The sequence below is a fragment of the Euphorbia lathyris genome, chromosome 2 (genome assembly GCF_963576675.1).
Source record: "Euphorbia lathyris chromosome 2, ddEupLath1.1, whole genome shotgun sequence".
Classification (NCBI taxonomy): Eukaryota; Viridiplantae; Streptophyta; class Magnoliopsida; order Malpighiales; family Euphorbiaceae; genus Euphorbia; species Euphorbia lathyris.
In genome coordinates this window covers 58,466,975-58,492,937 of record NC_088911.1, presented here as the reverse complement: position 1 = coordinate 58,492,937, position 25,963 = coordinate 58,466,975, and the positions used below count along the sequence as shown (strand labels likewise).

At 35.2% G+C, this 25,963-nt stretch overlaps 2 non-coding genes and 1 pseudogene across 2 annotated transcripts; 1 reads left to right on the top strand and 2 right to left on the bottom strand.

Moving 5' to 3' along the window:
- The window catches only part of LOC136217026 (uncharacterized), an 80,589-nt pseudogene that overhangs the window by 601 nt on the left and 54,025 nt on the right, over positions 1-25,963 (top strand).
- Positions 7,706-7,812, bottom strand: LOC136221104 (small nucleolar RNA R71). The gene has a single exon (XR_010684893.1). It is a non-coding gene; the product is annotated as a small nucleolar RNA R71 (small nucleolar RNA).
- On the bottom strand, positions 20,172-20,278 carry LOC136221103 (small nucleolar RNA R71). The gene has a single exon (XR_010684892.1). It is a non-coding gene; the product is annotated as a small nucleolar RNA R71 (small nucleolar RNA).

Genomic DNA, 25,963 nt, shown 5'->3' with positions numbered 1-25,963 from the left:
TCATTTTTCTTTTATTATTTTTATTTTTATTTTTGTTTTGTTTTAGATTATATCATTTTAGAATTTTAGATATAGAAATATATATTCGAGTCATGATTAATTTTTAGGAATTTCATAAAAATTAGAAAATTCAGTGATTCTCAGTTGAGAATTTCAGATTCTCAGTTGAGAATTCACATATATGAAATTCTTAATGAGGTAGAAATATTTCTGGACTTATAGAGAATTTCAAATTCTCAGTTGAGAATTTAGGCATGGCTAGAAGTCAGAAAATTTTCTGGACTTGTAGAGGATTTCAGATTCTCAGTTGAGAATTCTGATTGAAAATTGAAGGGAAAAATTTCTGAACTTACCGAGGATGAGGATTCTCGGTAGAGGATCAGGAGTTTAGAGTTTTGACAACTGATTTTCGCAGGAAAATCAGCGTGTCGCGACCGCGGGTCAGCATCCTCGGTCGCGACACGGGGGAAATTTTGCCCAGATTGAACCTTTTCTCAGCAGTTGTAACTATTCAGAATGAAACACTAAGTTTTTCTCATTTCTAAAAGGTTTGTTTCATGCCTTTTTACTTCGAAACAACACCTCTTTTCGTCATAGGATCTTATATATAGGTACTAGAGGTCCAGTTTTCTGTCACTTTCTTTTTCATCTCTATCATAACTATCTCTGATTTTCTTACCATTCATAAAATCCAAACACTAAGTTCAGAACTTTTCTTCCTTACTCTTTCCAAAAATCATGGCTTCCTCAAACACTTCATTTAAGAAAGTTATTGCTTCACGCAATAAACATGTGGATATATCAGAGCGTTATGGATGTAACTTTCCCATCTTCAATCACGATGAGGGAAGGCGCTTCTTGAGGCTCCGATACACATTCTTTGTCGGAATGCTATACATGGATGACTTTCTTAACGATCAGTTGGGAATTAAAGATGATATGAGTCGCTACATAGAGCGATTAGGATGGACCAGATTTGTTGATATGAAGTTTCCTATAATTGGAGACTGGATATTAGAGTTCTTCTGTACAGTGCGTTTTGTTAACAAACGTCGTGTGCGTCTCAGTTTTCGTCGGGATGGCAAAACTTTCACTTTTGGATATCCTGAATTGCATGCTTGGTTTGGTTTTCCTTTGAAGGATGCTACCAAACGCCATCATGGAAGAGATATGACGTCTACTGATATTTGGCGAATGCTCACCGGAATCTGGCCTTTCCACCCAAAACTTGCCTATAATAAGTCTTTCTATTCCAACTCTATACTATATTTGCATAAGTTTCTGAGTCACAGCCTGTTCGGTCGCACGTTCAGTAGTGCCGTCCAAGAATCTGATCTTTATGTCCTTGGCGATATATTTCAAGGCAATGTGGTTGATTCTTCAAAAATTCTGATGGAGGGTCTTGTTGCCGCATCTAGATCCAAGGCTAAGAAGGTTGGGTTTGGGAATATTATATGCGGAATAATTCTAGGGACCAAGGGCACTGTTTCTGTTCCTTGGAGTGATGCTGAATCTTTCCCTATGCTTGACTATGAATTTTTAGAATTTGAAGGTCTAGTCAAGCGAGTTTTTCGATCCGGACCAAATTTTCTTTCTGCACCCAAACGACAAGCCTTCGTGCAGTTGAAAATTGAACGATATAGGGCTAAGAAAATCCCGATTGAAGGGGACGAATTTTTAGCATAGCTTGTGTTTTGTTTGTTTGTAAATATATGTTAATAATTAAATATTTCTCTTTTGCATTATACTTTGTTTTTTATTATATGGTTACATTTTAATTTCATAAATTTAGACCAATGAATCAATTAAATGCAAACTTAATCATTTTATTAACTAATTAATTGATTAATAATTAAATTTCAAGTTCCTAATATAAGATTCGTTTAACTTAACTTAATGAATGCACATAAATGTTTCAATTAATTTTCGTTCCAACCCTTTCTTATTTCTAATTTTAACATTCATTAATTAAAGCATTTTCATTTATTTTTTTTAATAAGGATAAACCTTTGGTTTTCCTTATCATTTAATGATTTTCATTTATGTTTTAAGTACAGATTTCATTTTTCAAGAAGTTCAGGATATAATTTATCAAGAAAATGCACGAAATGAAGTAAATAAGCTGAATTTGGGTAGCCACGAGGTGATCCGCGACCGCGGATGCGCTTCCACGGTAACATCAGAAAAATTCCAGAAAATTTCAGACACAAGATTCGCTGCCCAGCGCGATTCGCGGCCGCGAATGTTGGATTCTTGGTAACTTCAGATTTTTCTTCTTAAATTTCAGAGGATATGTTGGTTGAAAAACGCGATCCGCGACCACGGATATACATCCACGACCGCGACACGCGTAATTCAGGCACTCCAGGTCCGGTTTTCGACCTATTTTTCCATTCTTCCTATACCTTTTCCTTTTCTATTTAATCTATACCTATTCTTCTTCCTATTCATCCTCTATTTACACCTTTTCCTATTCTCCCTCTACCTAATTACTCTTCCTATTTCAACTCTACCTATTCCAATTCCTATTCCTACTCTAACTATTTACCTTGTTATTCAAACCCTATATATACCTATTACCTACACAAACCTTACATCACCTCCAAATTTAACCAATCACCTACTCTTACCCCTTCCCAATACCTTCCTTTTACTCTTCCCAATTTCATCATTACCCTTTTCAATCACCTACACCTTTCAACCTCAAGAATCCACAACACTTATACTTCATCTTCAACCTCAAGCTTTTCTCTCTTTTCATCTTTTTCATCTTTTTCTCTAAACCCTAACATTCATAACACATAAACACCATAACCATGCCTAGAGCAAAGCGTGTTGGACACAAGCCGGCTGTCACTGAGGCTAATCGCCTTAGGGTTAGTTGCGGAGCTTATTTCGACATTCATTCTGAAGAAGAAGTTGGACGTTTCAAGCACTTTTCAAACGCCAATCGTAAGTTCGTGGATATGCAGTTTCTTGACTTTGATTCGGTAAGGAAGTTGAACTTCACTACACAAATTACTGCTTTTATTGAAACTTTGGGATGGGAAACTTTTGCTTCTATGCGTTTTCCACAAATTCAAGAGTATGTGGTTGAGTTTTTGATTACTTTAACAATGAACAAGAAGAGGACTGAAATTTCTTTTCGGAATAAGGGTATTACCTATACCGTTGATTATGAGGCTATGGGTAACATGTTTGGTTTCCCTACTAGTGACTTTTATGATAAGCCTCGGGATTTTGATAATAACTCTTTTTGGCAAACTCTGTCTGACCAAACTTCTTTTGATTCTAAGAACACTTCCAGCAAGTTGATTAAGGATAATTGTGTGTTCTTCTTTCACAAGTATTTGAGCTTTTCACTTTTTGGTCGTGTTGAGAGTTCCAAGATTCAAGTCCGGGATTTGTTTGTCTGGGATTGTTTGTTCAAGGGTTTGCGGGTGGATAGCATTGGAATGCTTTTTGATAATTTGTATCGTGCTTCGAGGGCTCATACCACTCAAGTCCCTCTCGGTAATTTGATCACCGCTATTGTTTTGGGAGCACGGGATGAATTGACTAATTTTGATATGTCCGCCTACCATGGCTATGTTCCAGTTTTGGACATTGCGGCTTTTGAGCGGGCTCATTTGTTGGTTTCTGCGGCTCCTCCTGTTTTTATTTCGTATGCTACCCGTATTGCACATCTTCGTGGCACTATGGGTGGAGGTGCTTCTAGTTCTCATAATGTAGGTCACGACGAAGAAGGAGCGGAGGACGGTGGAGACGCTGCACCACAAGCCCAAGCAACACAAGATAATGATCCGGTGGATTTAAGGCGGATTTTGAACCAAATCAATGAAAATAATCGACAAATGAATTTGCGAATTGATGATTTGGTGGAGAACAATATGGTGATGAATGACAACCTCAATACTTTGAGGCGTGTGCATCGTTCAACTCGGCATCGGATGCTTTCATTTTTCCGACGCCGAAATGTGGAAACTTCACCAACACCTCCGGATTCCCCGCCACATGCTTAGGTTTTATCTTTTATTTTTATCTTATCTTATTTCAATTTCAGTTTCGTACATTTTTATATTTATTATGTTTCGTACAATTTCTAATTTCACTTTAATTTTATGATGAATGTTTTTGCTATATCTTTCGTTTATTTCCGTTTGTTTTATCTTTAGTGTTTTATCTCCATTTTTGCCCCCATGAGGACATGGTCCAATTTAAGTGTGGGAGGATATATATACATATATCATTTTATGCAAACGAATGAATGAATGTATGCAAATGAATGAATGAATGTATGCATCGCTTGTTTTTCAAAATACAAATGCAACGTTTATTGCAACACTTTTTAATATATTGCAACAAATGAAACACTTTTAAATATATTGCAACAAATGAAAAAACTTAACAATTTTTTTTTTATGAAATATCATTTTTATGATTATTTTTAGGTTATCATTATCGATAGAAATAAATATTTCTATACGGGTAATATTTTTCAAAATATATTTTTCACAAATCTTCGACACGATTTTAAGTAAAATTGTCTCGAGTGAATGTATTTAAGTAAAAATTCTTTATTTTTAATCTCTATTTCATATCATGAAATTCATGATACAATAAATCTTATTTTAAATTTTCAATTAGGTTTATAGGCATTAATTTGAACTAACAATTTTTAGCTCGGTTTTGATTTTGTCTTACAATAACACCAATTGAAGTTTTTAAGAAAACTATAGCCATAATACATATTGAATTTTAAGTCAATATAGGATGAATGTGCTAATTTTCTTTTTCCCAAGTTATAATCAATAAATCGTATTCTTAACTTTTGGCCACGATTGAGACCAACCTTATCACAATCGAGGTATGAAAGGGAAGAAATTAATAAGTAAAGCGTACTTTTGGCCACGGTTGCGACCACCCTTATCACAATCGAGGTATGGAAGGAACGTTTAAATAAGAAAAATTAAGCGTGTTTAAAGTTTAAAGTAACGATTGCGTCCACCCATGGCATGGTCGGTACCTCTTAAACGAACACAAAGCAAATGCATATAAAGTTACGATCGAGACCACCCTTATCACGGGCGTAACTAAGCAAATAAATTAAACTAAATACTCATATATAATAATTCAAGTTTGGGAAAGGAAGTTTGGTGCTTTGAAATGCCTTGAGATGGAAAACTCAATAACATGCATGCTTACATCGTCCCGAATACTTCAATTTAAAAATTGAAATACAAGACGAATGATATATCGTATTTATACTAAGTTAGTTTGATATTTTGCGTATAAATTTGCCATGCGAAGCTAGTCTTTTCGGCTTAGCTAATTTAAAAGGTAAACACAAAGATATATGTTTTATTTTTTATAAAGAGATTAGTTAAGGAATAAATTTAGTGAAATTTTGCTCGGGACTAGCAAAAGATTAAGTGTGGAGATTTGTTAAGCCCAAAATATACCTAAAATATCATTAACATTTACATCATTTTTATTACGAATTTGTGTTATTTATATCTGTTTAGATTACTTTTACTTTCGAATATCTTTCTTTCTTGCAAGGTACTTGAATATTTGGTAAAATCCAAATAGGAACGAAAAAGGATCTAAAACAGAAGAAAAACCCTTCAAAAGGAGTCAAAGACGACGTAAATCGAAAGCACCAAGTCGAAGACACGAACGAAAGCGAAGAATAAAGGAAACCTGCCGGGCCGCGACAGAGGATCCCAGACCCGCGGCCGCGACACGCGCGGTACAACCAATTCTCCCCTTCGTCCGTCGCTCAGCTCAGTGCTACGTCATTCACGGCCGCGGATTACTATCCTCGGTAAGTGCAGAAATTCACCAAGAGCATTTAACACATGCTGAAAATCCAAGAAACGCGTTCGTTCAAGTGGATAAAGACGTCCTTTCATAACGGACACGACTCTTAACCAACGGATACATCACTTCAAACACAACCCTTCAACATCTATAAATAAAGAGTTCATGTTGAGAAAAAGTGTAATGAAATGTTATAATATAGATATAGAAATCAGAGCGTAGAACTTATGTCGAAGTTCTAAGTAAAAACATTTCGAGAGTTAGAAATTAGATTCTGTACAAAACAAGATGAGGTACACATATTGTTTATAGTTTAATTACAACTCAGTAGCGTTTAGACATTGTTCCAGTTTTAGTTTGCATCATGGTAGTGGCCGACCGAATCCCTATTACGAAGTTACAGCGAGAAGATTGAGTAAAGTGTTCGCCCCCGACCCTGACAACCTCCTACGAAACCCAAGGAAGCGGAACCGATCAAGCCCTTCACTTGCACGCCCTTGAAGAACTCGATGCTCCTTATTCTCTGTAAACTTGTATCAATTTACATTTCATCTAATAAAGTCCGTTCTATTCGACAAATCGTTATGCAGCACTTATGGTAACCAATCCAATATAAGTGAGGCTGGTGTTTTCATTAATATGCACTTGAATTCAAAATCATTACAAGGAAACTTTGTTGAACACTTAGGCAAATTATCATCTCGAAAGAGTGTTAATTTGAGTAAGGGCAACTATCCCGAAAGGGTTTTGTCGCGTTCAAAGCCAATTAATTAGAGGTTCCGTCATTTATTTCATCATCATAATAATACAAAGTTTAAGTTGTTTTCTTTGCTTAATGCAAATGAACAAATTCATTCCTTTTTCTAATAAGTTCCAAATGTTCCTGTTTTGTAAAATTCATCCTTAAAATCAGAAGATCTTTCTAACAATCGATTTATTCTAAATATATAATCTTATTCCAGCATTTTCAAATACTCAAAGTTTTCAAATTCAATCAAATAAATTTCCTAAATTCAATTAATCCAATTTTCACTTTTTATTTACATTTTATAAATCTAACAAGTTCGAAATTAAAGATTCAAAAATAAGTTTTTCGTTAAAAAACGTATCTCTGTGGGATCGATATTTTTATTACTACAAGCGAAACCGTGCACTTGCGGAAATCGCTCAACAAGTTTTTGGCGCCGTTGCCGGGGATACGCCAAAATTTTTGACAAAATTTTTATTTTTCGCATTTTATTTTCGAATCTAGGTTTATACATTATTTTTATACAACTTTTATATTTTATTTATTTTCAGTTTTATAACATATTTGCTTTCAATTTTGTTTTGAAGGTAGTTTGGCTCGTGTTACAATTTCAAGTTGATGCGCAGTTCACGAAATTCGGGCACGCCACCAGATCCTTTTGATCCAGAAATTGAAAGAACACTTAAGAAAAACAAGAAAAACAACAAAAACAAAGACAAAACACCCTTAAAAACAAAAGTAGACCAGCCAGAAATTATGGCCGATCCACCGACACTTATGGATTACGCTAGGCCAGGAATGGCCGGTGTAACTAATAGTGTAGTTAGACCCCGTATAAACGCAAATCAATTTGAAATTAAGCCTGCTTTGCTTAATATGTTGCAAAACAACGTAACGTTTTACGGATTGCCTAACGAAAACCCTAATGCACATTTGACAAATTTCTTAGAAATTTGTGACACTTTTAAAATTACTGATGTAACAGCCGAAGCAATCAAACTTCGCCTCTTTCCTTTCACTTTGAAGGATAAGGCAAAAATTTGGTTAACTTCTATGCCTGCTGCAACATTTGAAACTTGGGACCAATTAGCCCAAGCATTTTTACAAAAATATTTTCCCTTAGCAAAAACCGCAAGAGTCATCAAAGAGTTGACATCTTTCACACAAAATGATAATGAAACTCTTTATGAAGCTTGGGAACGTTTTAAAGAACTTCAACGTTTATGCCCACACCACCAATTGCCAGATGCACTTTTAATGCAGACATTCTATAATGGATTAAATCCTACGACTAGAGGTTCATTAGATGCTATGTCTGGAGGGTTATTTATGAAAAAGACATCCGCCCAAGCAAGAGAACTTTTGGAGGAAATGGCAATCAACAGCAGTATGTGGCCCGCAGAGCGTGGACATATACCAACGGCGAAACCATCATCCTCATGTACATCATCGGTTAAAGGTATAATGAATCTTGATCCTGTAGCAATGTTACAAGCCCAATTTTCTGCCTTATCGCACAAAATTGATAAATTTATGGCACCATGCGATCCTAATGATCCGATCCAGAGAGACATTGACTACGAAGGTATGAATGAGATAGAACAGGTAAATTTTGTCTAAGGACAAAACCAAACTACTAATCCTTATTATAATACGTATAATCCTGGATGGAGAAATCATCCTAACTTTAACTGGAAAGATGGTAATAATAATAATAATGCAAATGCTAATCAATATCGTATAAATAATTATCAAAATCAAACAAGAGATACGATTAGCACTTTATCTTCAAAAATCGACAAATTTATAGATGCTATGAATGGAAAGGTAAGTAATCAAGACGATGGTTTTAAACGGATCGAAAATAAATTCGATCGGCTTATCAAAAACCAATCATCTAGCATCCATAATTTGGAGGTTCAAATTGGACAACTTGCTAAATCAATTCCATCCCGCAAAGAGGGAAGTCTTCCCAGCCAAACGGAAGAAAATCCGAAAGAGCATGTTAAGGCTATCACTCTTCGTTCGGGGAAAAACTACTTAGGTCCGGAAATGCCCAGAAATTCAACTTTACCTGGAAATGATTCACCACAATCCAAAGAAGATACATTAAAACAAAAAGATACACCAATTGACTCTAATCCGAAACCCTTTGTACCAAAGCCACCTTTTCCACACAGGGTCCGAAATAAGGACCATGATAAACAACTGTTATCATTTTTGGACAAACTTAAAAATTTGCATATAAATTTAACATTCATGGATGCAATTACGCAAATTCCTAATTATGGAAAATTCTTGAAAGATTTAATTTCAAAAAAGATTAGTTGGGAAGGAATTTCATCCATTTCACTTTCTGAAGAATGTAGTTCGATAGTATCAAGCAAATTACCTACTAAACTCAAAGATCCCGGATGCTTTACCATTCCGTGTACTTTGGGAAATATGGAATTCCCAAGCTGTCTTTGCGATTTAGGAGCTAGTATAAACTTGATGCCATTGTCTATTTTTGAGAAATTAGGATTAGAAGAAGACATCAAGCGTACCAATATGGTTTTGCAATTAGCGGATCAATCCACTAAAAGACCATATGGTATAATTGAAGATGTTTTGGTAAAAGTTGACAAATTTATTTTTCCTACTGATTTTGTTATCTTAGATTTTGCTTATGATGCTAATTGTCCGCTAATCTTTGGTAGACCATTCATGAACACGGGACGTGCTCTAGTTGATGTGTCGGAAGGAAAAGTAGTTTTACGAATAGGTGACGATAAGATCGAGTTCGATATGAATCAAGCGATGAAATATCCTATGGAGGATTTCGCTTGTATGAAGCTTGATTTAATTGAAGAATGTGTTAATGACATTGTTCAAAGAGAAGAAATAATAGAACCTGTAATGGACGAAGAATTAGAAGATAAGGACCCAGAGCCTTTGATTCGAGAAGATGGACCAGTTCCGCCTTCAGTAATAGTTCCACCTAAATTAGAACTTAAAGAACTACCAAACCATCTGAGATACACTTTCCTAGGCGGAAGTGACACTCTACCTATAATCATCTCTAACAAATTAACAGAAAATCAAGAAGAAAAATTGAAAGAAGTTGTTAGAAATAGAATAGGAAGTATGGGATGGCAGATTTCAGATTTAAAAGGGATTAATCCTAGTATTGTAATGCATAGGATTCACTTAGAAGAAGATAAGCCACCTAAAGCGGATAGACAAAGACGTTTAAATCCGAACATGAAAGAAGTAGTCAAAACTGAGATTACTAAACTTTTAGACAATGGAATCATTTATCCTATTTCGGATAGTGAATGGGTTAGTCCAATCCATTGTGTACCCAAAAAGGGAGGTATAACTGTAGTAAGGAATGATGAAGGTGAATTAATACCTACGCGAACCACCACCGGTTGGAGGGTTTGTATAGATTATAGGAACCTAAATAAGGCAACTAGGAAAGATCATTTTCCTTTACCTTTCATCGATCAAATGATCGAAAGGATAGCCGGTCATGCATTTTATTGTTTTCTCGATGGTTATTCCAGATTCTTTCAAATATATATTTACCCGGATGACCAAGATAAAACAACCTTCACATGTCCTTATGGAACATTTGCATATAGAAGAATGCCTTTTGGTTTATGTAATGCACCAGCAACTTTTCAACGTTGCATGACTGCAATTTTTAATGATTTCATCGAAGATATCATGGAAGTATTTATGGATGATTTTTCAGTTTATGGAGATTCTTTTGATGCATGTTTAAAAAACTTAGATAGAGTTCTTTCTAGATGCGAAGAAACGAATTTGGTATTAAATTGGGACAAATGTCATTTCATGGTCGATGAAGGAATTGTTTTAGGTCATAAAATATCTGAAAAGGGATTAGAAGTGGATAGAGCAAAAACTTCAGTAATAGAAAAATTACCCCCACCAACAACTGTCAAGGGAGTAAGATCTTTTCTAGGACATGCAGGTTTTTACAGAAGATTTATAAAAAACTTTTCTGTGATTTCCAAACCACTTACTAATTTACTTATGAAGGATTCAACCTTCGACTTTAATGAAGATTGTATTAAAGCTTTTGAAACATTGAAAACAGCCTTAGTCAGTGCGCCCATAATTGCTAAACCCGATTGGGATTTGCCTTTTGAAATCATGTGTGATGCAAGTGACCTAGCAGTAGGATGTGTTTTAGGTCAAAGAAAGGATAAAAAATTACATGTTATTTATTATGAAAGTCATACATTGTCCGGTGCACAATTAAATTACACAACAACAGAAAAAGAGATGTTAGCCGTAGTATTTGCATGTGATAAGTTTAGGTCATACTTATTAGGATCTAAAGTTATTATTTATACAGATCATGCAGCTTTACGTTATCTGTTTGCTAAGAAAGATGCAAAACCGCGTCTGATTAGATGGGTTTTGTTGTTACAAGAATTTGATATAGAAATTAGAGACAAAAAGGGGGTAGAAAACCTTGTCGCCGATCATCTATCGAGACTAGAAGATGAAAACGGTCCTATAGGTGAAACTGTCGGTATACGAGATGATTTCCCCGATGAACATCTCTATCATGTAGAAAGTATCATGTCACCATGGTATGCAGATTTTGCTAATTATCTTGCAACCGATATCGTTCCGGAAGGATTATCTCCCCAACAGAGGAAGAAATTTTTCTTCGATATTAAACAATATTTTTGGGAAGATCCCTTTCTATTCAAATCATGTGGTGACGGGATAATTAGGAGATGTGTTGGAGAAAATGAATATGAATCTATAATAACAGAATGTCATTCCAGCTCATATGGAGGACATAATGGAGTTAATAAAACGGTAGCTAAAATATTAGAATGTGGTTTCTTTTGGCCTACAATGTTTAAGGACGTTGGTTCATTTATTACTCGTTGTGATAAATGCCAAAGAATGGGAAATTTAGGAAGGAAAGATGAGATGCCCCTCACAAACGTGTTGGAAGTTGAAATCTTCGACATGTGGGGAATTGATTTCATGGGACCTTTTCCGCCTTCCAATGGTAAAACTTACATATTAGTAGCCGTTGATTATGTTTCGAAGTGGGTTGAAGCAATTGCAACCCCTACGAATGATTCTAAAGTAGTTATTACTTTTCTTGACGATATATTTTGTAGATTCGGTTGTCCTAGGTACGTTGTTAGTGATGGCGGTACCCATTTCATAAATCGGAATTTCGATATGCTTATGAAAAAATATGGAGTACGCCACCGCGTGTCAACGCCATACCATCCTCAGTCGAATGGTCAGGCGGAGATCTCAAATAGAGAACCCAAATGGATTCTAGAGAAAACTGTTTCGTCATCAAGAAAAGATTGGTCACAAAAACTCAATAATGCGCTATGGGCATACCGTACTGCATTTAAATCACCAATAGGAATGACTCCGTACCGTTTGGTGTATGGAAAAGCATGTCATTTACCAGTTGAATTAGAACATAAAGCCTATTGGGATATTAGAAAACTTAATTTTGATTTACAACAAGCAGGAAAGAAACGTTTGCTCGATTTAAATGAGTTAGATGAGTTACGTCATCTAGCATATGAAAATGCGAGGATTTATAAAGAAAAAGTGAAAAAATGGCACGATGCCAAGATTAAAGTCAAACACTTTAATGTTGGAGATAAGGTGCTATTATTCAATTCACGGCTTCATATATTTCCGGGAAAACTTAAGTCTAGATAGGACGGACCGTATTTAGTCGTCAAAACGTTCGACTATGGTTCTTTGGAACTTGAGGAAACTAATGGTAAGCATTTCAAAGTTAACGGTAATCGATGTAAAATCTATTACGAAAATATTTCCGAAATAGGAACTAGTTTCGTAACAAGATTTCCTGACATTTAAATCATTTCATTTTTCTTTTATTATTTTTATTTTTATTTTTGTTTTGTTTTAGATTATATCATTTTAGAATTTTAGATATAGAAATATATATTCGAGTCATGATTAATTTTTAGGAATTTCATAAAAATTAGAAAATTCAGTGATTCTCAGTTGAGAATTTCAGATTCTCAGTTGAGAATTCACATATATGAAATTCTTAATGAGGTAGAAATATTTCTGGACTTATAGAGAATTTCAAATTCTCAGTTGAGAATTTAGGCATGGCTAGAAGTCAGAAAATTTTCTGGACTTGTAGAGGATTTCAGATTCTCAGTTGAGAATTCTGATTGAAAATTGAAGGGAAAAATTTCTGAACTTACCGAGGATGAGGATTCTCGGTAGAGGATCAGGAGTTTAGAGTTTTGACAACTGATTTTCGCAGGAAAATCAGCGTGTCGCGACCGCGGGTCAGCATCCTCGGTCGCGACACGGGGGAAATTTTGCCCAGATTGAACCTTTTCTCAGTAGTTGTAACTATTCAGAATGAAACACTAAGTTTTTCTCATTTCTAAAAGGTTTGTTTCATGCCTTTTTACTTCGAAACAACACCTCTTTTCGTCATAGGATCTTATATATAGGTACTAGAGGTCCAGTTTTCTGTCACTTTCTTTTTCATCTCTATCAGAACTATCTCTGATTTTCTTACCATTCATAAAATCCAAACACTAAGTTCAGAACTTTTCTTCCTTACTCTTTCCAAAAATCATGGCTTCCTCAAACACTTCATCTAAGAAAGTTATTGCTTCACGCAATAAACATGTGGATATATCAGAGCGTTATGGATGTAACTTTCCCATCTTCAATCACGATGAGGGAAGGCGCTTCTTGAGGCTCCGATACACATTCTTTGTCGGAATGCTATACATGGATGACTTTCTTAACGATCAGTTGGGAATTAAAGATGATATGAGTCGCTACATGGAGCGATTAGGATGGACCAGATTTGTTGATATGAAGTTTCCTATAATTGGAGACTGGATATTAGAGTTCTTCTGTACAGTGCGTTTTGTTAACAAAAGTCGTGTGCGTCTCAGTTTTCATCGGGATGGCAAAACTTTCACTTTTTGATATCCTGAATTGCATGCTTGGTTTGGTTTTCCCTTGAAGGATACTACCAAACGTCATCATGGAAGAGATATGACGTCTACTGATATTTGGCGAATGCTCACCGGAATCTGGCCTTTCCACCCAAAACTTGCCTATAATAAGTCTTTCTATTCCAACTCTATACTATATTTGCATAAGTTTCTGAGTCACAGCCTGTTCGGTCGCACGTTCAGTAGTGCCGTCCAAGAATCTGATCTTTATGTCATTGGCGATATATTTCAAGGCAATGTGGTTGATTCTTCAAAAATTCTGATGGAGGGTCTTGTTGCCGCATCTAGATCCAAGGCTAAGAAGGTTGGGTTTGGGAATATTATATGTGGAATAATTCTAGGGACCAAGGGCACTGTTTCTGTTCCTTGGAGTGATGCTGAATCTTTCCCTATGCTTGACTATGAATTTTTAGAATTTGAAGGTCTAGTCAAGCGAGTTTTTCGATCCGGACCAAATTTTCTTTCTGCACCCGAACGACAAGCCTTCGTGCAGTTGAAAATTGAACGATATAGGGCTAAGAAAATCCCGATTGAAGGGGACGAATTTTTAGCATAGCTTGTGTTTTGTTTGTTTGTAAATATATGTTAATAATTAAATATTTCTCTTTTGCATTATACTTTGTTTTTTATTATATGGTTACATTTTAATTTCATAAATTTAGACCAATGAATCAATTAAATGCAAACTTAATCATTTCATTAACTAATTAATTGATTAATAATTAAATTTCAAGTTCCTAACATAAGATTCATTTAACTTAACTTAATGAATGCACATAAATGTTTCAATTAATTTTAGTTCCAACCCTTTCTTATTTCTAATTTTAACATTCATTAATTAAAGCATTTTCATTTATTTTTTTTAATAAGGATAAACCTTTGGTTTTCCTTATCATTTAATGATTTTCATTTATGTTTTAAGTACAGATTTCATTTTTCAAGAAGTTCAGGATATAATTTATCAAGAAAATGCACGAAATGAAGTAAATAAGCTGAATTTGGGTAGCCACGAGGTGATCCGCGACCGCGGATGCGCTTCCACGGTAACATCAGAAAAATTTCAGAAAATTTCAGACACAAGATTCGCTGCCCAGCGCGATTCGCGGCCGCGAATGTTGGATTCTCGGTAACTTCAGATTTTTCTTCTTAAATTTCAGAGGATATGTTGGTTGAAAAACGCGATCCGCGACCGCGGATATACATCCACGACCGCGACACGCGTAATTCAGGCACTCCAGGTCCGGTTTTCGACCTATTTTTCCATTCTTCCTATACCTTTTCCTTTTCTATTTAATCTATACCTATTCTTCTTCCTATTCATCCTCTATTTACACCTTTTCCTATTCAACCTCTAACTATATTAATTACTCTTCCTATTTCAACTCTAACTATTCCAATTCCTATTCCTACTCTAACTATTTACCTTGTTATTCAAACCCTATATATACCTATTACCTACACAAACCTTACATCACCTCCAAATTTAACCAATCACCTACTCTTACCCCTTCCCAATACCTTACTTTTACTCTTCCCAATTTCATCATTACCCTTTTCAATCACCTACACCTTTCAACCTCAAGAATCCACAACACTTATACTTCATCTTCAACCTCAAGCTTTTCTCTCTTTTCATCTTTTTCATCTTTTTCTCTAAACCCTAACATTCATAACACATAAACACCATAACCATGCCTAGAGCAAAGCGTGTTGGACACAAGTCGGCTGTCACTGAGGCTAATCGCCTTAGGGTTAGTTGCGGAGCTTATTTCGACATTCATTCTGAAGAAGAAGTTGGACGTTTCAAGCACTTTTCAAACGCCAATCGTAAGTTCGTGGATATGCAGTTTCTTGACTTTGATTCGGTAAGGAAGTTGAACTTCACTACACAAATTACTGCTTTTATTGAAACTTTGGGATGGGAAACTTTTGCTTCTATGCGTTTTCCACAAATTCAAGAGTATGTGGTTGAGTTTTTGATTACTTTAACAATGAACAAGAAGAGGACTGAAATTTCTTTTCGGAATAAGGGTATTACCTATACCGTTGATTATGAGGCTATGGGTAACATGTTTGGTTTCCCTACTAGTGACTTTTATGATAAGCCTCGGGATTTTGATAATAACTCTTTTTGGCAAACTCTGTCTGACCAAACTTCTTTTGATTCTAAGAACACTTCCAGCAAGTTGATTAAGGATAATTGTGTGTTCTTCTTTCACAAGTATTTGAGCTTTTCACTTTTTGGTCGTGTTGAGAGTTCCAAGATTCAAGTCCGGGATTTGTTTGTCTGGGATTGTTTGTTCAAGGGTTTGCGGGTGGATAGCATTGGAATGCTTTTTGATAATTTGTATCGTGCTTCGAGGGCTCATACCACTCAAGTCCCTCTCGGTAATTTGATCACCGCTATTGTTTTGGGAGCACGGGATGAATTGACTAATTTTGATATGTCCGCCTACCATGGCTATGTTCCAGTTTTAGACATTGCGGCTCTTGAGCGGGCTCATTTGTTGGTTTCTGCGGCTCCTCCTGTTTTTATTTCGTATGCTACCCGTATTGCACATCTTCGTGGCACTATGGGTGGAGGTGCTTCTAGTTCTCATAATGTAGGTCACGACGAAGAAGGAGCGGAGGACGGTGGAGACGCTGCACCACAAGCCCAAGCAACACAAGATAATGATCCGGTGGATTTAAGGCGGATTTTGAACCAAATCAATGAAAATAATCGACAAATGAATTTGCGAATTGATGATTTGGTGGAGAACAATATGGTGATGAATGACAACCTCAATACTTTGAGGCGTGTGCATCGTTCAACTCGGCATCGGATGCTTTCATTTTTCCGACGCCGAAATGTGGAAACTTCACCAACACCTCCGGATTCCCCGCCACATGCTTAGGTTTTATCTTTTATTTTTATCTTATCTTATTTCAATTTCAGTTTCGTACATTTTTATATTTATTATGTTTCGTACAATTTCTAATTTCACTTTAATTTTATGATGAATGTTTTTGCTATATCTTTCGTTTATTTCCGTTTGTTTTATCTTTAGTGTTTTATCTCCATTTTTGCCCCCATGAGGACATGGTCCAATTTAAGTGTGGGAGGATATATATACATATATCATTTTATGCAAACGAATGAATGAATGTATGCAAATGAATGAATGAATGTATGCATCGCTTGTTTTTCAAAATACAAATGCAACGTTTATTGCAACACTTTTTAATATATTGCAACAAATGAAACACTTTTAAATATATTGCAACAAATGAAAAAACTTAACAATTTTTTTTTATGAAATATCATTTTTATGATTATTTTTAGGTTATCATTATCGATAGAAATAAATATTTCTATACGGGTAATATTTTTCAAAATATATTTTTCACAAATCTTCGACACGATTTTAAGTAAAATTGTCTCGAGTGAATGTATTTAAGTAAAAATTCTTTATTTTTAATCTCTATTTCATATCATGAAATTCATGATACAATAAATCTTATTTTAAATTTTCAATTAGGTTTATAGGCATTAATTTGAACTAACAATTTTTAGCTCGGTTTTGATTTTGTCTTACAATAACACCAATTGAAGTTTTTAAGGAAACTATAGCCATAATACATATTGAATTTTAAGTCAATATAGGATGAATGTGCTAATTTTCTTTTTCCCAAGTTATAATCAATAAATCGTATTCTTAACTTTTGGCCACGATTGAGACCAACCTTATCACAATCGAGGTATGAAAGGGAAGAAATTAATAAGTAAAGCGTACTTTTGGCCACGGTTGCGACCACCCTTATCACAATCGAGGTATGGAAGGAACGTTTAAATAAGAAAAATTAAGCGTGTTTAAAGTTTAAAGTAACGATTGCGTCCACCCATGGCATGGTCGGTACCTCTTAAACGAACACAAAGCAAATGCATATAAAGTTACGATCGAGACCACCCTTATCACGGGCGTAACTAAGCAAATAAATTAAACTAAATACTCATATATAATAATTCAAGTTTGGGAAAGGAAGTTTGGTGCTTTGAAATGCCTTGAGATGGAAAACTCAATAACATGCATGCTTACATCGTCCCGAATACTTCAATTTAAAAATTGAAATACAAGACGAATGATATATCGTATTTATACTAAGTTAGTTTGATATTTTGCGTATAAATTTGCCATGCGAAGCTAGTCTTTTCGGCTTAGCTAATTTAAAAGGTAAACACAAAGATATATGTTTTATTTTTTATAAAGAGATTAGTTAAGGAATAAATTCAGTGAAATTTTGCTCGGGACTAGCAAAAGATTAAGTGTGGAGATTTGTTAAGCCCAAAATATACCTAAAATATCATTAACATTTACATCATTTTTATTACGAATTTGTGTTATTTATATCTGTTTAGATTACTTTTACTTTCGAATATCTTTCTTTCTTGCAAGGTACTTGAATATTTGGTAAAATCCAAATAGGAACGAAAAAGGATCTAAAACAGAAGAAAAACCCTTCAAAAGGAGTCAAAGACGACGTAAATCGAAAGCACCAAGTCGAAGACACGAACGAAAGCGAAGAATAAAGGAAACCTGCCGGGCCGCGACAGAGGATCCCAGACCCACGGCCGCGACACGCGCGGTACAACCAATTCTCCCCTTCGTCCGTCGCTCAGCTCAGTGCTACGTCATTCACGGCCGCGGATTACTATCCTCGGTAAGTGCAGAAATTCACCAAGAGCATTTAACACATGCTGAAAATCCAAGAAACGCGTTCGTTCAAGTGGATAAAGACGTCCTTTCACAACGGACACGACTCTTAACCAACGGATACATCACTTCAAACACAACCCTTCAACATCTATAAATAAAGAGTTCATGTTGAGAAAAAGTGTAATGAAATGTTATAATATAGATATAGAAATCAGAGCGTAGAACTTATGTCGAAGTTCTAAGTAAAAACATTTCGAGAGTTAGAAATTAGATTCTGTACAAAACAAGATGAGGTACACATATTGTTTATAGTTTAATTACAACTCAGTAGCGTTTAGACATTGTTCCAGTTTTAGTTTGCATCATGGTAGTGGCCGACCGAATCCCTATTACGAAGTTACAGCGAGAAGATTGAGTAAAGTGTTCGCCCCCGACCCTGACAACCTCCTACGAAACCCAAGGAAGCGGAACCGATCAAGCCCTTCACTTGCACGCCCTCGAAGAACTCGATGCTCCTTATTCTCTGTAAACTTGTATCAATTTACATTTCATCTAATAAAGTCCGTTCTATTCGACAAATCGTTATGCAGCACTTATGGTAACCAATCCAATATAAGTGAGGCTGGTGTTTTCATTAATATGCACTTGAATTCAAAATCATTACAAGGAAACTTTGTTGAACACTTAGGCAAATTATCATCTCGAAAGAGTGTTAATTTGAGTAAGGGCAACTATCCCGAAAGGGTTTTGTCGCGTTCAAAGCCAATTAATTAGAGGTTCCGTCATTTATTTCATCATCATAATAATACAAAGTTTAAGTTGTTTTCTTTGCTTAATGCAAATGAACAAATTCATTCCTTTTTCTAATAAGTTCCAAATGTTCCTGTTTTGTAAAATTCATCCTTAAATCAGAAGATCTTTCTAACAATCGATTTATTCTAAATATATAATCTTATTCCAGCATTTTCAAATACTCAAAGTTTTCAAATTCAATCAAATAAATTTCCTAAATTCAATTAATCCAATTTTCACTTTTTATTTACATTTTATAAATCTAACAAGTTCGAAATTAAAGATTCAAAAATAAGTTTTTCGTTAAAAAACGTATCTCTGTGGGATCGATATTTTTATTACTACAAGCGAAACCGTGCACTTGCGGAAATCGCTCAACAAGTTTTTGGCGCCGTTGCCGGGGATACGCCAAAATTTTTGACAAAATTTTTATTTTTCGCATTTTATTTTCGAATCTAGGTTTATACATTATTTTTATACAACTTTTATATTTTATTTATTTTCAGTTTTATAACATATTTGCTTTCAATTTTGTTTTGAAGGTAGTTTGGCTCGTGTTACAATTTCAAGTTGATGCGCAGTTCACGAAATTCGGGCACGCCACCAGATCCTTTTGATCCAGAAATTGAAAGAACACTTAAGAAAAACAAGAAAAACAACAAAAACAAAGACAAAACACCCTTAAAAACAAAAGTAGACCAGCCAGAAATTATGGCCGATCCACCGACACTTATGGATTACGCTAGGCCAGGAATGGCCGGTGTAACTAATAGTGTAGTTAGACCCCGTATAAACGCAAATCAATTTGAAATTAAGCCTGCTTTGCTTAATATGTTGCAAAACAACGTAACGTTTTACGGATTGCCTAACGAAAACCCTAATGCACATTTGACAAATTTCTTAGAAATTTGTGACACTTTTAAAATTACTGATGTAACAGCCGAAGCAATCAAACTTCGCCTCTTTCCTTTCACTTTGAAGGATAAGGCAAAAATTTGGTTAACTTCTATGCCTGCTGCAACATTTGAAACTTGGGACCAATTAGCCCAAGCATTTTTACAAAAATATTTTCCCTTAGCAAAAACCGCAAGAGTCATCAAAGAGTTGACATCTTTCACACAAAATGATAATGAAACTCTTTATGAAGCTTGGGAACGTTTTAAAGAACTTCAACGTTTATGCCCACACCACCAATTGCCAGATGCACTTTTAATGCAGACATTCTATAATGGATTAAATCCTACGACTAGAGGTTCATTAGATGCTATGTCTGGAGGGTTATTTATGAAAAAGACATCCGCCCAAGCAAGAGAACTTTTGGAGGAAATGGCAATCAACAGCAGTATGTGGCCCGCAGAGCGTGGACATATACCAACGGCGAAACCATCATCCTCATGTACATCATCGGTTAAAGGTATAATGAATCTTGATCCTGTAGCAATGTTACAAGCCCAATTTTCTGCCTTATCGCACAAAATTGATAAATTTATGGCACCATGCGATCCTAATGATCCGATCCAGAGAGACATTGACTACGAAGGTATGAATGAGATAGAACAGGTAAATTTTGTCTAAGGACAAAACCAAACTACTAATCCTTATTATAATACGTATAATCCTGGATGGAGAAATCATCCTAACTTTAACTGGAAAGATGGTAATAATAATAATAATGCAAATGCTAATCAATATCGTATAAATAATTATCAAAATCAAACAAGAGATACGATTAGCACTTTATCTTCAAAAATCGACAAATTTATAGATGCTATGAATGGAAAGGTAAGTAATCAAGACGATGGTTTTAAACGGATCGAAAATAAATTCGATCGGCTTATCAAAAACCAATCATCTAGCATCCATAATTTGGAGGTTCAAATTGGACAACTTGCTAAATCAATTCCATCCCGCAAAGAGGGAAGTCTTCCCAGCCAAACGGAAGAAAATCCGAAAGAGCATGTTAAGGCTATCACTCTTCGTTCGGGGAAAAACTACTTAGGTCCGGAAATGCCCAGAAATTCAACTTTACCTGGAAATGATTCACCACAATCCAAAGAAGATACATTAAAACAAAAAGATACACCAATTGACTCTAATCCGAAACCCTTTGTACCAAAGCCACCTTTTCCACACAGGGTCCGAAATAAGGACCATGATAAACAACTGTTATCATTTTTGGACAAACTTAAAAATTTGCATATAAATTTAACATTCATGGATGCAATTACGCAAATTCCTAATTATGGAAAATTCTTGAAAGATTTAATTTCAAAAAAGATTAGTTGGGAAGGAATTTCATCCATTTCACTTTCTGAAGAATGTAGTTCGATAGTATCAAGCAAATTACCTACTAAACTCAAAGATCCCGGATGCTTTACCATTCCGTGTACTTTGGGAAATATGGAATTCCCAAGCTGTCTTTGCGATTTAGGAGCTAGTATAAACTTGATGCCATTGTCTATTTTTGAGAAATTAGGATTAGAAGAAGACATCAAGCGTACCAATATGGTTTTGCAATTAGCGGATCAATCCACTAAAAGACCATATGGTATAATTGAAGATGTTTTGGTAAAAGTTGACAAATTTATTTTTCCTACTGATTTTGTTATCTTAGATTTTGCTTATGATGCTAATTGTCCGCTAATCTTTGGTAGACCATTCATGAACACGGGACGTGCTCTAGTTGATGTGTCGGAAGGAAAAGTAGTTTTACGAATAGGTGACGATAAGATCGAGTTCGATATGAATCAAGCGATGAAATATCCTATGGAGGATTTCGCTTGTATGAAGCTTGATTTAATTGAAGAATGTGTTAATGACATTGTTCAAAGAGAAGAAATAATAGAACCTGTAATGGACGAAGAATTAGAAGATAAGGACCCAGAGCCTTTGATTCGAGAAGATGGACCAGTTCCGCCTTCAGTAATAGTTCCACCTAAATTAGAACTTAAAGAACTACCAAACCATCTGAGATACACTTTCCTAGGCGGAAGTGACACTCTACCTATAATCATCTCTAACAAATTAACAGAAAATCAAGAAGAAAAATTGAAAGAAGTTGTTAGAAATAGAATAGGAAGTATGGGATGGCAGATTTCAGATTTAAAAGGGATTAATCCTAGTATTGTAATGCATAGGATTCACTTAGAAGAAGATAAGCCACCTAAAGCGGATAGACAAAGACGTTTAAATCCGAACATGAAAGAAGTAGTCAAAACTGAGATTACTAAACTTTTAGACAATGGAATCATTTATCCTATTTCGGATAGTGAATGGGTTAGTCCAATCCATTGTGTACCCAAAAAGGGAGGTATAACTGTAGTAAGGAATGATGAAGGTGAATTAATACCTACGCGAACCACCACCGGTTGGAGGGTTTGTATAGATTATAGGAACCTAAATAAGGCAACTAGGAAAGATCATTTTCCTTTACCTTTCATCGATCAAATGATCGAAAGGATAGCCGGTCATGCATTTTATTGTTTTCTCGATGGTTATTCCAGATTCTTTCAAATATATATTTACCCGGATGACCAAGATAAAACAACCTTCACATGTCCTTATGGAACATTTGCATATAGAAGAATGCCTTTTGGTTTATGTAATGCACCAGCAACTTTTCAACGTTGCATGACTGCAATTTTTAATGATTTCATCGAAGATATCATGGAAGTATTTATGGATGATTTTTCAGTTTATGGAGATTCTTTTGATGCATGTTTAAAAAACTTAGATAGAGTTCTTTCTAGATGCGAAGAAACGAATTTGGTATTAAATTGGGACAAATGTCATTTCATGGTCGATGAAGGAATTGTTTTAGGTCATAAAATATCTGAAAAGGGATTAGAAGTGGATAGAGCAAAAACTTCAGTAATAGAAAAATTACCCCCACCAACAACTGTCAAGGGAGTAAGATCTTTTCTAGGACATGCAGGTTTTTATAGAAGATTTATAAAAAACTTTTCTGTGATTTCCAAACCACTTACTAATTTACTTATGAAGGATTCAACCTTCGACTTTAATGAAGATTGTATTAAAGCTTTTGAAACATTGAAAACAGCCTTAGTCAGTGCGCCCATAATTGCTAAACCCGATTGGGATTTGCCTTTTGAAATCATGTGTGATGCAAGTGACCTAGCAGTAGGATGTGTTTTAGGTCAAAGAAAGGATAAAAAATTACATGTTATTTATTATGAAAGTCATACATTGTCCGGTGCACAATTAAATTACACAACAACAGAAAAAGAGATGTTAGCCGTAGTATTTGCATGTGATAAGTTTAGGTCATACTTATTAGGATCTAAAGTTATTATTTATACAGATCATGCAGCTTTACGTTATCTGTTTGCTAAGAAAGATGCAAAACCGCGTCTGATTAGATGGGTTTTGTTGTTACAAGAATTTGATATAGAAATTAGAGACAAAAAGGGGGTAGAAAACCTTGTCGCCGATCATCTATCGAGACTAGAAGATGAAAACGGTCCTATAGGTGAAACTGTCGGTATACGAGATGATTTCCCCGATGAACATCTCTATCATGTAGAAAGTATCATGTCACCATGGTATGCAGATTTTGCTAATTATCTTGCAACCGATATCGTTCCGGAAGGATTATCTCCCCAACAGAGGAAGAAATTTTTCTTCGATATTAAACAATATTTTTGGGAAGATCCCTTTCTATTCAAATCATGTGGTGACGGGATAATTAGGAGATGTGTTGGAGAAAATGAATATGAATCTATAATAACAGAATGTCATTCCAGCTCATATGGAGGACATAATGGAGTTAATAAAACGGTAGCTAAAATATTAGAATGTGGTTTCTTTTGGCCTACAATGTTTAAGGACGTTGGTTCATTTATTACTCGTTGTGATAAATGCCAAAGAATGGGAAATTTAGGAAGGAAAGATGAGATGCCCCTCACAAACGTGTTGGAAGTTGAAATCTTCGACATGTGGGGAATTGATTTCATGGGACCTTTTCCGCCTTCCAATGGTAAAACTTACATATTAGTAGCCGTTGATTATGTTTCGAAGTGGGTTGAAGCAATTGCAACCCCTACGAATGATTCTAAAGTAGTTATTACTTTTCTTGACGATATATTTTGTAGATTCGGTTGTCCTAGGTACGTTGTTAGTGATGGCGGTACCCATTTCATAAATCGGAATTTCGATATGCTTATGAAAAAATATGGAGTACGCCACCGCGTGTCAACGCCATACCATCCTCAGTCGAATGGTCAGGCGGAGATCTCAAATAGAGAACCCAAATGGATTCTAGAGAAAACTGTTTCGTCATCAAGAAAAGATTGGTCACAAAAACTCAATAATGCGCTATGGGCATACCGTACTGCATTTAAATCACCAATAGGAATGACTCCGTACCGTTTGGTGTATGGAAAAGCATGTCATTTACCAGTTGAATTAGAACATAAAGCCTATTGGGATATTAGAAAACTTAATTTTGATTTACAACAAGCAGGAAAGAAACGTTTGCTCGATTTAAATGAGTTAGATGAGTTACGTCATCTAGCATATGAAAATGCGAGGATTTATAAAGAAAAAGTGAAAAAATGGCACGATGCCAAGACTAAAGTCAAACACTTTAATGTTGGAGATAAGGTGCTATTATTCAATTCACGGCTTCATATATTTCTGGGAAAACTTAAGTCTAGATAGGACGGACCGTATTTAGTCGTCAAAACGTTCGACTATGGTTCTTTGGAACTTGAGGAAACTAATGGTAAGCGTTTCAAAGTTAACGGTAATCGATGTAAAATCTATTACGAAAATATTTCCGAAATAGGAACTAGTTTCGTAACAAGATTTTCTGACATTTAAATCATTTCATTTTTCTTTTATTATTTTTATTTTTATTTTTATTTTTATTTTTGTTTTGTTTTAGATTATATCATTTTAGAATTTTAGATATAGAAATATATATTCGAGTCATGATTAATTTTTAGGAATTTCATAAAAATTAGAAAATTCAGTGATTCTCAGTTGAGAATTTCAGATTCTCAGTTGAGAATTCACATATATGAAATTCTTAATGAGGTAGAAATATTTCTGGACTTATAGAGAATTTCAAATTCTCAGTTGAGAATTTAGGCATGGCTAGAAGTCAGAAAATTTTCTGGACTTGTAGAGGATTTCAGATTCTCAGTTGAGAATTCTGATTGAAAATTGAAGGGAAAAATTTCTGAACTTACCGAGGATGAGGATTCTCGGTAGAGGATCAGGAGTTTAGAGTTTTGACAACTGATTTTCGCAGGAAAATCAGCGTGTCGCGACCGCGGGTCAGCATCCTCGGTCGCGACACGGGGGAAATTTTGCCCAGATTGAACCGTTTCTCAGCAGTTGTAACTATTCAGAATGAAACACTAAGTTTTTCTCATTTCTAAAAGGTTTGTTTCATGCCTTTTTACTTCGAAACAACACCTCTTTTCGTCATAGGATCTTATATATAGGTACTAGAGGTCCAGTTTTCTGTCACTTTCTTTTTCATCTCTATCAGAACTATCTCTGATTTTCTTACCATTCATAAAATCCAAACACTAAGTTCAGAACTTTTCTTCCTTACTCTTTCCAAAAATCATGGCTTCCTCAAACACTTCATCTAAGAAAGTTATTGCTTCACGCAATAAACATGTGGATATATCAGAGCGTTATGGATGTAACTTTCCCATCTTCAATCACGATGAGGGAAGGCGCTTCTTGAGGCTCCGATACACATTCTTTGTCGGAATGCTATACATGGATGACTTTCTTAACGATCAGTTGGGAATTAAAGATGATATGAGTCGCTACATGGAGCGATTAGGATGGACCAGATTTGTTGATATGAAGTTTCCTATAATTGGAGACTGGATATTAGAGTT